At 42.8% G+C, this 18,093-nt stretch overlaps 1 long non-coding RNA gene across 1 annotated transcript in view; it reads left to right on the top strand.

Annotated features, from left to right (window-relative positions):
* LOC311247694 overlaps positions 1-18,093 on the top strand; it is a 70,191-nt gene that overhangs the window by 33,666 nt on the left and 18,432 nt on the right. The window lies entirely within an intron of this gene.

An 18,093-nucleotide genomic window follows, 5' to 3' on the forward strand; every position in this document is an offset into this window, starting at 1 on the left:
GCTTCTAACAGTTCTGTCGTGGCCACACTTCAATAATACAATAAAATAATCAAATTAAATAAATAACCTTATGTCAGGTAAGGTTACAACAGTAACCACATCCTGCTATGGGCACTGGGCAGTACAACACAGACCCCAGCCTTGAAGCTTCACATCCATGCCACTATATGTCTTGAATGGGCACTGCCACCTCCCAGTCCCACCGTCAACCATTATGGTGGGCAAGGCAATTGACATTAATTTACTGTAGGTCACAGATACACTAAACATCTTGTGACTGTTGTTGACTCAGACTCTAGTTGACTCAGTTAATCTAGGGACAGTGTTGGATGACTCAGAGTTAATCTAGGGACAGTGTTGGATGACTCTGAGTTAATCTAGGGACAGTGTTAGATGACTCGGAGTTAAGCTAGGGACAGTGTTAGATGACTCAGAGTTAATCTAGGGACAGTGTTAGATGACTGAGTTAATCTAGGGACAGTGTTAGATGACTCAGAGTTAATCTAGGGACAGTATTGGATGACTCTTGAGTTAATCTAGGGACAGTGTTAGATGACTCTCAGTTAATCTAGGGACAGTGTTAGATGACTCTCAGTTAATCTAGGGACAGTGTTGGATGACTCTCAGTTAATCTAGGGACAGTGTTAGATGACTCAGAGTTAATCTAGGGACAGTGTTGGATGACTCAGAGTTAATCTAGGGACAGTGTTAGATGACTCAAGAGTTACTCCAGGGACAGTATTAGATGTTTTGCTGGAGTCTGTAGCTGTTTTGAGATGCTTCCTCTGGTGCTGCCTTGTATCATACAGGCTAGCAAAAGGATCGCTGACCTCCTCCCATGTCCTGTATTCAGAATACAAACTGCTCCTATCAGGTAGACTCTACAGGTTTCCGAAACAGGTCTGTGCTATGCACTTTATACTGTTACTGCACTATAATAGTATTCTTTATATGTGGCCGCCTTTATGTCCAAGACAAATGCCAAGGGACAAAGTAATATTGAATCTTGAATAGTGTGGCCCAACGCTCACCCCCCCCCCCCCCCCCCCCCTCTGGTGTGTTATGAGTGGCAGTCATGCTGATGGCACCCTGCTGAGAGGTCCTGGAGTGATGCATTGCTGTGCTCATGCTGTATTAGCTCACAGATACACACATAGACACACAAACACACATAGTCATTCTGACACACACACACATACACACACACACATACAGACACACACATGGACACACAGACAGACATAGACATACACACAGTCACACACACACATACACAGCGAGACACATGTTCACAGACGATGTGCATGATGATACACAGACAGACACACGCATGCATGGGCAGATGCGCATAGATAGAGACGCACGCACGCACACACACACACACATACTCATACACACTCCCTCAACACATCAACAGATACACACACACTAACACAGAGTTTGCATTAGCACTAGGGCTGCACGATTTTGGGAAATAATCTAATTGCGATTTTTCTGACAGATATTGCGATTGCGATTAAATTTGCGATTATAATAAAAAAAAAGAATAAGCAGCCCCACAGAGGTTTATTGGAAAATGCGGCTTGCATCTGGCCTACGCTGTGGGTCTTTTCGGGACACCGAGCCTGAAAATGTTTCTTTTTACCTGGGAATCGATACCGGTACCCAACGGTACTTTTTTTCTGTACTTTACTCTCCCTCTCTGAAGTCTAAACTTCACAACACACAATCTAAAACCCCTTACCTCCCCTCTCCCAAACCGATCTTGTATCTCAATGGGACTTCCTGGTAAAAAAAAAAAAAGCTAAAAAAATATATATATATATATATATATATATATTGCGTTTTTAAATTTTTTTTGTGATTTGATAATTGCATCATTCCAAAAAAATCGCGATTTCGATTAAAAATCGATTAATAATGCAGCCCTAATTAGCACCCGGAGTGAGTTGCATCCTGCTAGCAGGTGGCGATGACGACAGGGTTTTGCGCCTTCATCCTCCACATCTTTCTCCTCCTTCTCTTTCTCCTTGGTCCTCCTCCTCCTCCTCCTCCTCCTCCTCCTCCTCCTCCTCCTCCTCCTCCTCCTCCTCCTCCTCCTCCTCCTCCTCCTCCTCCGCGCCGTGTCTTCCCACTCTGGTGTCTGAGGAGGAGGAGGCCCCGGGCGGGGAACAAAAGCCAGCCTGTTGTCAGGAGGCCATTACTCCAGACCGCTGAGGATATGGAAACAATGGCCTGCGTGAGATCTCCACCCCCTCCGACGCCAGCAGCATTCACCCTAGTGGGGTTAGCAGAAAACATGAGCCCCCGGCGTGCACAGAGGATGCCACTCTCACAGTGTTGGTTCAATCTTGACTTTTATCCTTTGATAAAGTCAAGGAGGAGTCAGCTTTTCCTTGCTCGTCACCACATGCCTCCTCCGATACATGTGGAGTCGCCCAGCCACTTCTTTTCACCTGACAGCGAGGAGTTTCACTGGGGAAACGTAACGCGTGCAGAGGTTCACACTATTTCCCCCAGATCCCCTCCCTGCTGAACAGGCGCCCCGGCCGACCCAGTAGGAGTCACAGTTTACAACGACCAGGACACATACCCCGCCGGCTTCCTATACCCGCTTCCCACCCGCTAACACTGCCAATTGTGTTCGTAGGGATGAATGAATGAATGAATGAATGAATGAATGAATGAATGAATGAAAACTTTATTTAACAGATTGCAGAATGGGTACAATACAGTACGGCTCAATACACACAATTGTTAAGGGGATGCAGACCAGAGAAAGACGTTCGTCTTGTTTACATCAGGGTCCCCCATTTTCAATTCATATAGATGACTAACCAAGCCGGAGGTACCGCTGACAGCTGGATTCGATCCCAGAGTCTCTGCGGTGGTAGGCGAGTGCTTAGTCCACTGCGCTACCCAGCCATGCCTGAGGCATTTATTTATGACAGTTTGGAGTAAAAAAGAACGTCGCTCATTAAGAGAGTGTGTCGCTGCATGGCCCCGGGGCCTTCATACCAGAAGAAGAAGGCCAAAGTGCAGACGTGTCCCTGTATAACTTAGAGGGAAAAATGCTCAAATTGGTTTGAACCTGGAGGGTGTTTTCTTAATTTTTTTATGTGTGGACCATCTCTTTACTTAACTTTGAAACATAAATGGCGTTCCATCATTGTCTACAGTAGAGTTTGTATGACCAGTTGACTACATCACATTCAGTTTGCGACGACATCTCAAATGGATAGCAAAGTCACCTCTGGTTTGTCCCCTCATAACATTAATATTGTATTTTTTTCTTTTGAGAGTAAATATTTCAAACCACACCACCTATTAAATACATTTAAGACCTCCCTGTCACTTCAGAGCATTGTCATTTACAATGGCAGCCAAAGTGATTCTGTGCCAGGTGACTTGAAGGGTGTCTGGCATCTCACCATGGTGCATGAATTAATTTAGCTAACTGAATTTGTGATATTGCCTTGCTATTATGTAAATGGGGCTTTTGGCATACTCCTCTGAGGTGGTATATGTGGCATTTGACCAGAGCAGTCAGAGTCCTGGAGGGATTCAGTGTCTTTCTCAAGGACACTTTGACAGGGATGGACACGTTGATAAGCCAACCTGCCACCATCCCCCCAAAAAGTATACTTTCTAAAAGTATACTTTAGTATACTTTTCATGTATTCAGAAAGTACAGGTTGTACATAGCATGTTAAAATTATGTGCTTAAATTAGTGCTGTCAATAGATAAAAAAAGATTTAACTAATTAATCTCACAATTTTCTGTAATTAATCTAGATGAATCTAGATAAAAAAAAATCACATTTTTCTATTTAAGACCGAAGCTTGTAACAGATATTTTACTTGAGTAAAATCATGGAATTAATGTAAAATCAACACAAAGAAAGTATATTTCTCTCCTGTGAAATACAAATGTTTAACAAAACCATCAACATTGACTCAGCTAGGCCTCTTTCTTATATCCGCGGCGCTAACGGAAATAAAAACAACCTAGCCCTATGTTAACACTTTGACTGCCATGAGACGTCTTCTCACGTCTTTGCTGGCCATGCTAAAGTTGCCGGGGGACGCTGTACAGCGTCCTTATATCAATATTTCAAAAATCTGCGATCGGATTCATTTTCCCCCTCCGCTGGCCTGAGATCCACCCGCAGGACCCACTGAGCTCTCTGGCGGTTCAGGAGCCCCATCTGGTGGCCGATCGGCGCAATCGCCACACAGGATGTTGAATAGAGGTTGTCATGACGACCGTAGTACTTCCGGGCGCTCGCTATGGTTCATGGGACTCTGGCTCGTCACGCTACACGGTGATCGATTGGCAATAACTCGATAAACAACATGATTTGGACGTATATACCATTATACAAGCTGGAGATGGACCGGGTAAAAATATATCCCATAATGATAAAATTTCTACTCGACGATGATCGCCCAACGGCGTGCGGAGACTGGGGTGAGTTTTAGCGTGTAACGTTACCGTCTTAGATACTAACTGCTATTATCAACATTTGACCCACATTAGATGATTGGTATAACGCTGCCCACGGAATTATAAACGCCCCCTCGCCCATCCGGTCAACATCAGATGACGTGTAGTAACTTCTAGAAGTACGTCTAGTTGGAATTTTTTATATCGCGCTGATTGCCATCAAACTGTATTTCATCATCAATATAATGCATTTGGGGCTATATATCACGTTCTGGAGAAAGCTGCAGAAAGAGATGAAAACATACTTATACATTAGACCATACTTTACTATGAATATGTGAATGAAAAAGTTTAACGTTGCTACACAATGAACAATACATATAGGACTTTGAATGGGCCCTAATAATGGCAATGTAGCAATAGAATTTAAAAAGTTATAGCCCTGCAAAGAAGGGGACTTTCTCCATAGACAAATAGCGCTGGCAATCTATGGTATATCATTAATTTAACCCAAGGCAACCAAAGTGTTAAAGTGCAGATTGGCTTAGAGAGGAGAGAGAGAGAGAGAGGAGAGTTCAGAACGTTGAAAATGTTTCACTCCATAGATTAATCTAGATAATTTTTTTAACGCTTTAAATCATTTAAATTAATCTCAAGTTAAAGCATTCACTTTGACAGCCCTAGCTTAAATATATTAAAATGATACTTTTGATGTATTTTTCGTATTGTGCCAAATATAAGACTCTTCGAATATAAGACTTGGGGTCTAGACTTTTAAATGTCATTATACATTCACAACAACGAATCACACCAAAGGAGTGTTCCCCAAGCGAGCCACCATATTTCTCTCTGTATCTCCCTCTCCCTCTCACACACACACACACAGCCTACAGTGACAGGTGCAAAGAAAACACACACACACACACACACGCACACGCACACACACACACGGATCATCTTGGATACCCACGCTCTGCGTACTGAGACAGAGAGCGAGAGTGCTCTAAGATTTAGGCAATAGGTCATTCTGCCTCGACACAGCGCATCAAACAACTGTTGAGCAGCCAAGAAATAGGATGTTACGGAGTTTAATGTTAGAAGATGGCGAGCCCAAAAAGTCCACCTTAAAAACAGTCAGAAAAAAGCTTTCCACTGTCCGCAAAGTGGCTGCTTCCAGGAGATTGCCAGCAATCATTTTCTTTCTAAAGAACACGATTTCATCTTCAAAAAAGTATTTTTCCAAAAGTGATCAGGGTCGTCTTATATTTGGACCAATATAGTATACTCTTGCATTTTCTTGAGCTTGTGTTTGTTAGCTCCCCCACATTATTTTTCGTGTAGTTTTACTTAGACTCATTATGTACCCAGTTTGATCCAAGATGACTTGAAGATGGAATTTCACCCCCCTCCCACCCACACGAGAGAAAGGAGTCAGATGTGGCAAGGCAAGAAGCAGGCAGGTGGGCGGGCGGGCGGGCGGACGGACGGACGGAGTAGGAATGCAGCAATACTGATATCTGGGTAAAACAGGATATCAGTATCGGCGGATTTCCCCTAATACAACATTGGTAGATAATACAAGACTGGTAATGCCACTAACTCGATCACTCATTCAATTAGCCATTGAACACGTAGCTACTCTGCCCCTAGTGGTGGCTCACAGACATGGTACTTTTTTAAAGACCAGTGCTATGCGAGATGACACTGTTTATTTATTTATTTTTCATAGAAGCACCTTAGATCTCTCTAATGGAGAGAAATTTATGGATTTGCCACTGAACCCAGACTGTGATTAGTATTTAGTCTATACTGCTTAAAGGAAAACTCCAACATTTTGGGAAATTAGCTTATTTGCCATCTACCCTGGAGTTAGACAAGAAGATACATACCATTTTTCTTCTCTGTATCTCCCTCCCCATAAAAAATGACATTTGGTACAGCCCTACCTCTCAGTGAAAACTGGAAGAGGGGAAAAGTAAACCCTGATGTGTGTGGCGTGAGTAGGGCTGGGTATTGTTTGTCTTGAAAATGTTAAATTCATAAAATACTTGCTGGTGAGTGGCAGTTCTTCCAGCTCCAAGGCAATAAGGCAATGTGTACCCAAAGAGCGCTGTGACCATTTGTCAATCAAGTCATGTCGGAAACAATAACACTGGTTGTGGTTGGCTGTGAATTAATTGGGGTCACTGAACATTATTGAGGTCCTAAGCCATTCCCAAGTGCGAGGGAATGTGCTTGCTCTATCCACAGCTTAAGGCACTGCTGCTTGTCGCTAAAAAGTTCACTTACACTGATTCACCATATTAGCTTGTCCTTACTTGACTCTGCATTGCCGTTGTGTGCCAGGTTCACTCCCGCTTTTTCCCATGAAAGAAAATCCCAAAAGATCAGAGGCAGAGTCTGCAGATTCCCTGAATATTTGACTAGAAAGGCGGACAATAAATATTTCATTATTCATGGTCCAGTTGGATTGGCCAAGTCCTTTGTGAGAGAGAGAGTGGCGGGTGCTATGGGTTTGAGTTGCCATGAGCGCCTCTTGTGTGAATGTCTCTCATGTGAATGTCTCATGTGAATTTCTCTCATGTGAATGTCTCTCATGTGAATGTCTCATGTGAATGCCTCTCATGTGAATGTCTCATGTGAATGTCTCATGTGAATGCCTCTCATGTGAATGCCTCTCATGTGAATGCCTCATGTGAATGTCTCTCATGTGAATGTCTCTCATGTGAATGTCTCATGTGAATGCCTCTCGTGAATGCCTCTCGTGAATGCCTCATGTGAATGTCTCTCATGTGAATGTCTCATGTGAATGTCTCTCATGTGAATGTCTCTCATGTGAATGCCTCTCATGTGAATGTCTCATGTGAATGTCTCTCGTGAATGTCTCTCATGTGAATGTCTCTCGTGAATGTCTCATGTGAATGCCTCTCATGTGAATGCCTCATGTGAATGTCTCATGTGAATGCCTCATGTGAATGTCTCTCATGTGAATGTCTCATGTGAATGTCTCATGTGAATGTCTCATGTGAATGTCTCTCATGTGAATGTCTCATGTGAATGCCTCTCATGTGAATGTCTTTCATGTGAATGCCTCTCATGTGAATGTCTCTCATGTGAATGTCTCTCATGTGAATGTCTCATGTGAATGCCTCTCATGTGAATGTCTCATGTGAATGTCTCATGTGAATGTCTCATGTGAATGTCTCTCATGTGAATGTCTCTCATGTGAATGCCTCTCATGTGAATGTCTCATGTGAATGCCTCTCATGTGAATGTCTCTCATGTGAATGCCTCTCATGTGAATGCCTCATGGCTTTTGGTGTGGGGCCCGGTGGCTGAGACGGAGGAGTGTGCTTGATGTGGAAGGCTCCACGGGGGCTCCACAAGTCTGCTTGTGGAGGTAATCGGAAGAGCTGTTGCTGGCTACATGCCAAAAGTGCTTCTGCTTGCCTGCCTGCCTGACTTACTGGGCGCTTGTAACAGCTGGACTCCTACGCGTAGCCCATGGCACAATCCTATGAATGAGGAGCGCATCAATTACTTCTGTCTGTTAGCAGAGAGGTGGATTAGAAGTCAAATGTCCTCTTGACGGTCTTTTGTTGTTTGTTTCCTTAGTTGTTCCTTGGGTTGAGGATGGTGCCATCGTTACAGTACTTTCAGATACAGCTTTGCTCTTGTTGAAAAGGTGTGATGGAACAGATATAAATACAGTAGGTATAGCATAGCAATTAGAGCTGTTCCGATACCGATACCAGTATCGGAAATGCCTAAAATACAGCCTAAAATGCTGGTATCGGTATCGGCGAGTACACTTGAATTCTATGCTCCGATACCATGACGTAATTTATCAACAACACGTGCGGTATCCTCCTGCTGAGAGTGAGCATTATAAAACAAACGTGTTTTTAATCGACCGTGAATGGTGTCTGATTGATTGATTGAAAATGTTATTAACAGATTGCAGAATGGGTACAATACAGTACAGCTCAATACACACAATTGTTAAGGGGATGCAGACCAGAGAAAGACTTTCGTCTTGTTTACATCAGGGTCCCCCATTTTCAATTAATCATAACATATATGACATACATGACATACAGATAGACAGTAGGCCTACTGCTACATCTATACATTTATGACATACCAGATTTACAAATACAGTACTGTTTGTGGTACAAAAAGAGTTTAAAAAAGAGAGTATATACAGTTTGAAATCGTTTTTGCGGACCCCTGGGTTATTGTAGTAGGCTATGATGTGTTCTACCCCAAAATGCCCTGAGTGGGTGGGTAGTTTATTTACCAGTGTTGTGGCTATGTTTGTGAAGAAATTTTTTAAATAATTGGCCACATCCAGCTTGTCTGTGATGAGCGTGTTGTCTGTCTTTATGTTTATGTTTGAAAATCTGGTTTTACGTTTTTTACTGCAGCCTAGTTGATTATTGAGTAATTTCCAAAGTTCACTGGGTTTATTTTAGTTTTCCAGTTTTGTCATTGATGAAATTCTTTTTTGCAGTTTTGATCATGGAGTTTACTTCATTTCTTAGTCTGTTTCTTTGCAGTTTGAGTTCAGTCACGTGGGCTTGGCGTTCACTTCTCAAGCTTTTGGTAAGCTTTGACTGATTTTTATGAAACTCTGAGCATTTTTTGTCTCTGGTTTTCATAGCAGTCAATATTTCGGAGTGCATCCACGGCCCGCGTGATTTTTTACTCTGGTGGTTCTTAGGGGGGCCATGTCGTTTAGTATTGTTGAGAATTTGGTTTTGAAACCAAGCCATGTTTCTTCAACTAGTGTACCACTGAGCTCTTCCGACCAGTCCAGGCTCTAGGCTAAAGGCCTCGCTAGAGTAGGTTTTGAGGTCTCTAGATGTGACTGTTTTGTGACAGCCGGCCTTTTGTTTTAGCTTTTTGCGGGTACAGAATATCATATAATGATTGCTTAACCCGCATGCTATAACCCCTTTATTGGAGATCTTGAACTTGTCGGAGGTCAGAATGAGGTCAATGGTAGTCTGAGTTGATTCACATACGTGTGTGGGTTGGGTGATTACTTAGCTGGCTGAGGCCGTGCAGATCACAAAACCTACTGAATGACTTAAAGACGAGTGCATCTTTTCGTTGCATATCCGTGTTCCAGTCTCCAATAAGAATTTTGTCTACATCCTCAACTCCAGCTAAACACCCTGTCAATGCTGTTTGTCATTTTAACAGCAGATACTTTCTTAAATGCCATCGTCCCGACAGCGGTGGGGAAGCTCTGATGTGTTTGCTTGCTGGTGTTATTAGCATTAGCTGAAGAGCTAGCTGAAAAGCTAGTTTTAGCTTAACGTTACATTGGCTAAAGTTGGGACTATTCATAATCCAGCAATAATGGCTGCAGACCAGCAAGCAAAGTACAGCAAGTTGGCAAAGGAGTATTCCAAGGTAAATCACTTTCACCAGTAATGTTACAGTCTTTCCATCTAGCTCACGTTAACGTGGCTAACTAGGGATGTCCCGATCCGATCACGTGATCGGGATCGGGGGCCGATCACATGATTTTCAGAAGATCGGGATCGGGAAAACAAAATATAATATATTTGTTTTATTATTCAACAAACATGACCATGTTCACGTCTTAAACTCATACTGGTTAATTTACACATCATCATTCATTTATTTATTGTCGCACAGAGCAGAAGAATTTTCCAAAACAAACGTCTGCTTTCACTTTCTTTTTAGCGCCGTAACGTAACATAGTGCTGTCATCAGATCAGAGAGTGGGAGCCTCGTGTCTGAGTCAAGATGGATAAGCTAACAGATAAAATAGTAAAGGGAGAGCTTTTGAGAAGTTCCCAATGCGTCTGGCAAAGCTGCATTTTCGAAGCATTTTGACCGCATGGAGAACGCTCGAGGAGAGGGGAACAGCGCTGAAGCCATCAACGGTGGATGATGCAATTATTTTCATCCACAGCGCGGGCGGAAATGAACAGCGGACCGAAGTGGTTCATTTGTTGTTTGATCTTGGATTTAGTCGGTTGGCGAAAGTTTGTTTGTTCTTGGATTTAGCCGGTTGGCAAAGTTTTGTTAACGTTGTTCAACGCAAGAGGTTTTTGTTGCTGAAGTGACGTTCATCAACAGCGAAGTGGTGAGTCCTGATTTACTCAAATTAATTGGCTGGTGGTTTATGAGTGTTTTCGGTATGCTTTTGTGTCATGATGAATCATGATGACATTCATGTTTTAGTCTGTGTCTGCAGTGTGGGGGCATTTAATTGTTGCTGTTCAGCTGTTGTTAACCGCGGAGCTATGTCGTTATTCGCTTTGTGAGGATTATCGTCTGCGTTTCAGACCAAAATGGAGCAAATCATTACATAAGTCGAACACTGTGCATGTATACTAATGTGCAAACAGATTGAAACTTTGAATATTTCTCGTATGAAGGGGCTCAGGATGAATGTAATGTGAGCCACCGTGCTCGAGGCGGGGCTATTGAGGCAACACAGGGGCTTGTCTCGCTTCGCCAGTGTCGGACAAAAATGCGTCAAATTTAGGGATGCCCCGATCACGTTTTTTGCCACCGATACCGATCACCGATCGTCTATGAGCCATATCAGCCGATACACTGCCGATACCGATCGTTTTTTTTTAAATAATTTTTATTACATTTTTTATATATTATTATTTATTTATTTTATAAAATATATATATTATATAATTATACTTGTAGTTGTATTATCTGCGAGACATCGCCACCACGCAACAAGTCAAAATGCTCGCTATCTGCAAACAGCTCCACTGTCTGTGTGTATACTCTGCTTTGGTCAAATCACATTCAACATGCCATCAGCGTCCCCAGTCAGAGCGATAGTTCAACTTGACTAACAGGGTGAAGCATTAGGCTATATCATTTTCCTTTTTCTCCTCCCTCAATAAATAATATTATGTTATTTATGTACGTTATCATTATGTAAACAAATGCACATATGGATTGTTTGCTGCAATGTTTCTGAATGAATTGAACCATTAATAAATATGCAGAGAATTAAATTAGATGTCCATAACATTTGTTTTTAATTAGCATAGCCTACATAATATTTATTAACAGGCTGAAAGTTATGTTAACAGAATAACAGGCTGAAAAAACTATTCGCCTATTGGCTAAACAGTGCGTAAAATATAGGCAACATTGGCTATAGCCCTTCTAAAACAATTGAATATAGGCTAAACTTCGTTTTAACTTCAGTTCTTCTTGAATTCACATTTCTTTAGTTTGCAATAATGCAACTGCAACAATTACAAATATATAAATAATAATATAACTGGCTGCAAAAACAATTAGCCTATTTAATAGGCTAAACAGTGCAAAAGACAATATGCCTGGGGGCTATAGGCTTCTAAAACAAGGTCCGAAAGACCTTAGCCTAAAGACGCTTAGGCTAAATGCCTATTGCGTGTTATTAAGCATCGTTGGCAGATTATTTTTAATAAAGAGGAGCATCTCTGCCTTTTCGGATGTAATTCTGTTCCTGTGTTCATCCACGATGTTGGAGAGGTACGCTCTTGCCACAGTGTCCTATGTTTTCGACTACACTTAATGGCTGGTCGTCGAGCCCTATGAATTCCATTACTTTGCGTGTGATCGCCTTAGCCTTCTGACTACCACCGCTATACGCACATGTGCTCTCTAACGTGGTTTGCATTAGCGGCCGCTTTCTTTCCTCAGACTTTTTTTTTTTTTTACTCGCCGCCTTGGTTAGCTTAATGAACTCTCCATGCTCCGCTGCGTGATGAGACTTCAAATGTCGTATTAAATTTGTTGTGTTGAAACTCTTGACATTGTTTCCCCCACAAGGTATTTTATTCTGGCATATGTTGCAGATGGCATTTGTTACATCTGTCTTAGACACCTTGAAATAGTTCCACACCACCGACATGTTCTAGGTTAGTTAGAATGCATCTGGTGACATGGGCTCTGTGAGGGGGAGGAGGAGGGGCAAGACGTGCAGCAGCAGCAGCTGTGTGGCTGTGAGAGAAGAGCGAGTGAGAACTTCATGTTTTTCGCGCATGTCATCGATCGGTTTTCACGATCGGCGAAAATAAAGCATTATCGGAATTCACCGATCCCATATTTATACTGAATATCGGCCGATACCGATCGCTGGCCGATCGATCAGGGCATCAGGGCATCCCTAGTCAAATTGGTTACTAATGTGAAAGATCGGATCGGAAAGATCGGTATCGGCAGATACTCAAAATCACATGATCGGGATCGGATCGGGAGCCAAAAAATGCGATTGGGACATCCCTATGGCTAACCTAAGTGTCATCACTGATCCAACTCTCGCACACAGGCACGCAATTAATGACATGTTGCGGACAGCCATACCGGTGACAATGTTTAGCTTTTAGTGCCAAATGATAAGAGTCTGAGGCGGAGTCTCAAAAGAGAATGTTGAATATTTATTTTGCATCGAAAATCACAACATGCACGTTACTACTAGCCAGAGCCTCTGCTACTAGCTAACTGAACGGGAGCAGACTGGATAGGAAGTGCAACAGCGTATAACGTCCGTGCGGATGTCCCAACAACCGTTCCGTGGGTGAACTCATTGAGCATAGTTGTCAATTAATGATACTAATACTAATCTATACAATCACCTGTTGTTGAATAAATAAAGACAAGAGTAAAGCAAGACAATATTTCTCTTTGTGTTGGATCTGAACATACTGTTGGAGATCAGTTATTAATGTTGCACAAGTAGGATTATCATTCTAGTCATGGCTCATTCAAAAGCTAAGACACGTCTCTCTTTGGCCTTTTATTCAGATTTAACCATTGCATTTTTTGACCACTGCTTGATATACATTTGCAAGAATCGGGTTCAATATATTGTGAAAGGTGCCCATTGTTTTCACTAGTGAGTATAAACTTAGGGATGACACTGTTTTCACTAGTGAATATAAACAGGGATGACACTGTTTTCACTAGTGAATATAAACAGGGATGACACTGTTTTCACTGGTGAATATAAACAGGGATGACACTTTTTTTTCAAGTCAAGAGTTTTATTTGTCACGGCATACAAGTATACAATGAAATGCGGGGGGTCTTGCCCGCAACGATTGTGCATAATACAATAATAATATAATAAGAATCCAATAGAACGACATGTTAAAGTGGCTGCTAGTGTGTGAGCGTGTACAGTGTGTGTGTTGTGTGTGTGCTCATGTGTGCTTGTGTGTGGAGAGTTCAGTGTTTGTTTGATTGATTGATTGAAAACTTTATTAACAGATTGCAGAATGGGTACAATACAGTACAGCTCAATACACAATTGTTAAGGGGATGCAGACCAGAGAAAGACTTTAGTCTTGTTTACATCAGGGTCCCCCATTTTCAATTCATCAGGACATATGACATACATGTACATGGGTACCTTGGTCGTGTAGTGTATCTTGTAGACCAGGCCCATTGCAAGTTGCTGTACTCTGTTGTCTACTCTAAGCCATCCTAGGTTGTCAAAGTGGGCAGGGGTGAGGTGGGTTCTAGGAGTAAGGTCAAGCAGTAGTCTGACCAGTTTGTTTTGAGATGTTTGTAATTTTGTTTTTAGCGCCTTTGAGGTGCTTTGGTACCATGAGGTGCAAGCATAGTCGTAGTACCCCTGAATGAGTGCTCCTGCCAGAGTCTTCAGGGTATTCTTGTTTACCAGAGAGGAGATCCGGTACAAGAATCGAGTTCGTTGGTTGACTTTTTTTATTACATTGGATGCCATTTTGTCACAGGAGAGATTAGCCTCTAGTTCAAGGCTCTGATGGCCTGGGGGAAGAAGCTGAGCCGAAGTTTCTCTGTCCTAGTTGCTGGTGTTCGCAGGCGTTTGCCTGACCGCAGCAGCTTGAACAGGCTGTTGTTGGGGTGGTGAGGGTCTTTCATTATTCTGCAGGCTCTGGATTTGCACCTCTTGTTATATAGGACCTGCAGGGGTGGTAGTGCAATACCCGTGGTACGCTCGGCTGAGCGCACCACTCTCTGTAGGGCCTTCTTGTCCTGTGCCGTGCTGTTTCCATACCAGGCAGTGATGTTTCCAGTCAAGATGCTCTCTACAGCTCTGGAGTAGAAGGACTGGAGTATCTTCCCAGATACTCTGAACTTCCTTAACTGTCTCAGGTGGTAGAGGCGCTGCTTCGCCTTTTTTACTACTGAGTATGTGTGTTGTCCATGTCAGATCCTCTGAGATGTGGACCCCCAGGCAGGGTACAAAATAGTTACACGGCCAGCGCCATTGGCTTGTAGATTTATTCTTTGGCAATTAGAATTTAAGGTCTGCCCGCCACCTGGCGGCTAACAAAATACACTGCATCTACCGCTTCTCCTCCGCTCCAATCCACTCCCTCCAGGCCGCTCACAGTGGTTTAACACTGATGTAATATACATGTAGTACAATGCCAAAGCAACAGATGGCGATGTACAAACATGAAGGCCATTTTCAACCAATGAGAAGGGTGAACCTGTGATATCCTGTTCAGGCTTTGTCACTCACATTCTGTTAGAAAAAGTTTTGACGCCATTGTTGTTGTCGTTAGCTTACATGCTAACGTTAATGGCAGCGACCATAGCATTGTGGCTAGGCTAGCTATCATCGCTTAATAGAGCTAGTGAATGGATAAACAACGTTATTTAACATTGCAGAATGGGTACAATTACAATGCGGCTCAATACAAACAATTGTTAAGGGGCCCAGGGGGTGTAGACTGTTGTAGTTTGAGCTAATTTACACCATGCTCCAATTTTTTTTTTTTTTTTAATCTGCCGAGTGATGTGGCGCGGGGAGCGCTCGATTCAAGGTGAGCGAGCGGAGAGCGACTTGGGGGCGGGGTCAACATGAGCGATTAGCGGAGCAATTCGTTTCCTTATATCGCTTCCTCCAGGGTTCCAACTTGTGTTGACAAAATGCAACCCTGTTCAGCTATGGGGAATCAGCGCTCTCTCTCTAGACTAGAAAGGTGCACTCAGTAGAGCACAGATGTCCGCCAGGGCGGCAGCCACACATAATAATAATAATAATAATAGATTGGATTTGTAATGCACTTTTTGTTCGCTGGGATCCCAAAGTGCTACACTACATGGTTAAAACAGTTAAAAAAATTGAAATAAAATAGTTATTACTTGTGTCCCGACCCCACTTCTATGTTTCAATAAATTATTTGCATTTAAAACTATTAACGCTTACAAATACCACAGAATCAATTCAGGGAGTGGGACAGACTGATATCGAGGTTCATATGGGCGGGGAGAAGACCACGGGTCAGATATAAAACACTACAACTACCAAAGGAAGATGGAAGGATGGCAGTACCCAGCCTACAAGATTATTACTATGCAGCACAACTGAGAGCAGTGACGTGCTGGTGTAACGACAGATATGAGGCAAAATGGAAAGACATTGAAAAAGAAGGGGAGGGATACAAGGTACAAGCTCTGGTGGGAGATAGGGAACTATTTAAAGAAAAAGAGGGACTATTAGATCCAATCACCAAATGCACCTTGACCATATGGAACCATATGGAGTAGTAAAAACACACAAATTGGAGAAGCAGTCAGGGGTTCTGAGATGGGTAGCACATGACAAGAGATTCAAACCAGGGAGGTTAGACCATGGATTCAGAAGGTGGGAGAGGGGGGGGGGCAACAGCGATATGCAAAATGATAGAGAAGGGGGAAATGCAGACACTACAAAAATTAAAGGAGAAATTTGGACTAGAAAACAGGGACCACTTCAGATATCTACAGGTTAGAGACTACTACAACAAAGAAATAAGGGGGGCCAAAGACGAAGAACAGAATGGAATAATCAAGATGATAGTATGGGCATACGAAGGGGGGCAAGGAAGAGTAATATCAGCAATATACCGGGCTATAATGAACAGCAAGGGACACACGACCGATTACATAAGGGAGAAATGGGAGAGAGAACTAGAGATAGAAATAACAGGGAAGGAATGGGGGAACATATGCGAGGTGCAACATTCAACAACAGGATCGAGGATATGGAAAGAGTTTGGATGGAAAAACATAATCAGATTCTTTATAACCCCAGAGCTGAAGGGAAAATATGCACCAACACAAAGAGCATGCTGGAGGATGTGTGGGAAGGAGGGGGCAAATCACACGCACATATTCTGGGGATGTCAGACTCAGAAGCTGAAGGGGTATTGGGAGGAGATAGGGGAGGCAATGATCAGAATATTAGGATACGGGTTACCACAAACAGGACTGGTGCTTTACTTAGGAGACCTGACACACGAGGGAATACAAGGGGGGGACAAATATTTAATAAAGATAATGTTGATAGCGGCCAGAAAAGCAATAACGAGACTGTGGTACAAGGAAGATCCACCAACAATAGCACAATGGGTAGGAATAGTAGAGGAGATACAGGATATGGAGAGGATAATCATAACACACATGCTGAGGCTACAGGAGGAGAAATTTGAGGAAAGATGGGGAAAGTGGGAGGATTATAAGGGGAACGAGAACGACATCACAGAGGAAGAAACAGATGCAACACAAGAGGGCGAAGGGTAAAGGAGGAAAGAGGTTCAAGGAGGGTCTCTGAGCCCATGGCACACACTTCACCTTAGTCAGTACTTTTTTATTTTTTTGAGGGTATTATGATTTTTCTTTATGGTCTATGAAAATAAATTGAAATGTAAATAAACAATGTAGGGACCGATGTTTACTTTTATTTATTATTTACGTCTTTTTTCACTTGATTTAGGGGTTATTTTCTTATAATTTTGTCTGTCAATTGTAATGTTGTAATGTTGTTGATGTTGATGTTTGTAAGTCAAAATAAAAATGTCAGTTTATTAAAAAAAAAAAAAAAAAAAAAAACTATTAACGCTGACTCATTCCTTCAGTCCACTCAAAATTATGCTAATATTCCTTATGTTGTTTATGATATTAATTGAAAATAGCATATGAGAGTATTATATGTAATAATAACACATGGCGATATACTAAAAAGCTATTTATAATTTTTGGCTAGTAAAAAAATCTGCCCGGCTGGTACTTTTAAAAATCTACCAGCCAAATAGTTAAGTTTGTTCCCTGCCCCCAGGTACTTGAAGCTGCTCACCCTGTCCACGGTAGCCCTGTTTATCCTCAGTGGTGTGTGTGTCCCCTGCTGTCTCCTAAAATCCACGATCAGCTCCTTGGTCACCAATTTTCAGGAGCAGGCTGTTGTCCTGGCACCAGCGTTCCAGTACCTCAACCTCCTCCTGGTAGGCCTTCTCGTCGTTGTCCGAGATCAGCCCCACCACCACTGTGTCGTCCGCAAACTTCACTATGGAGTTGGAGCTGAACTTGGCCACACAGTCATGTGTGTATAGTGAGTACAGCAGGGGGCTCAGAACACAGCCCTGGGGGGACCCGATGCTCAGGGTGATGGTGTTGGAGGTCTGACCCCCCACCCTGACCGCCTGGGGCCTTTCACTCAGAAAGTCCAGTATCCAGGCGCTCAGAGTGTAGCTCAGACCCAGCTCGATCAGCTTGTCCACCAGTCTGGTGGGGACTATGGTGTTGAACGCTGAGCTGTAGTCAATGAACAACAGTCTCACATAGCCCCCCTTCTGGCGGTCTAGGTGAGAGAGGGTGCTGTGCAGTACTTGGGA

The sequence above is a fragment of the Notolepis coatsorum genome (assembly GCF_963971535.1).
Source record: "Notolepis coatsorum genome assembly, contig: SCAFFOLD_1018, whole genome shotgun sequence".
Lineage (NCBI taxonomy): Eukaryota > Metazoa > Chordata > Actinopteri > Aulopiformes > Paralepididae > Notolepis > Notolepis coatsorum.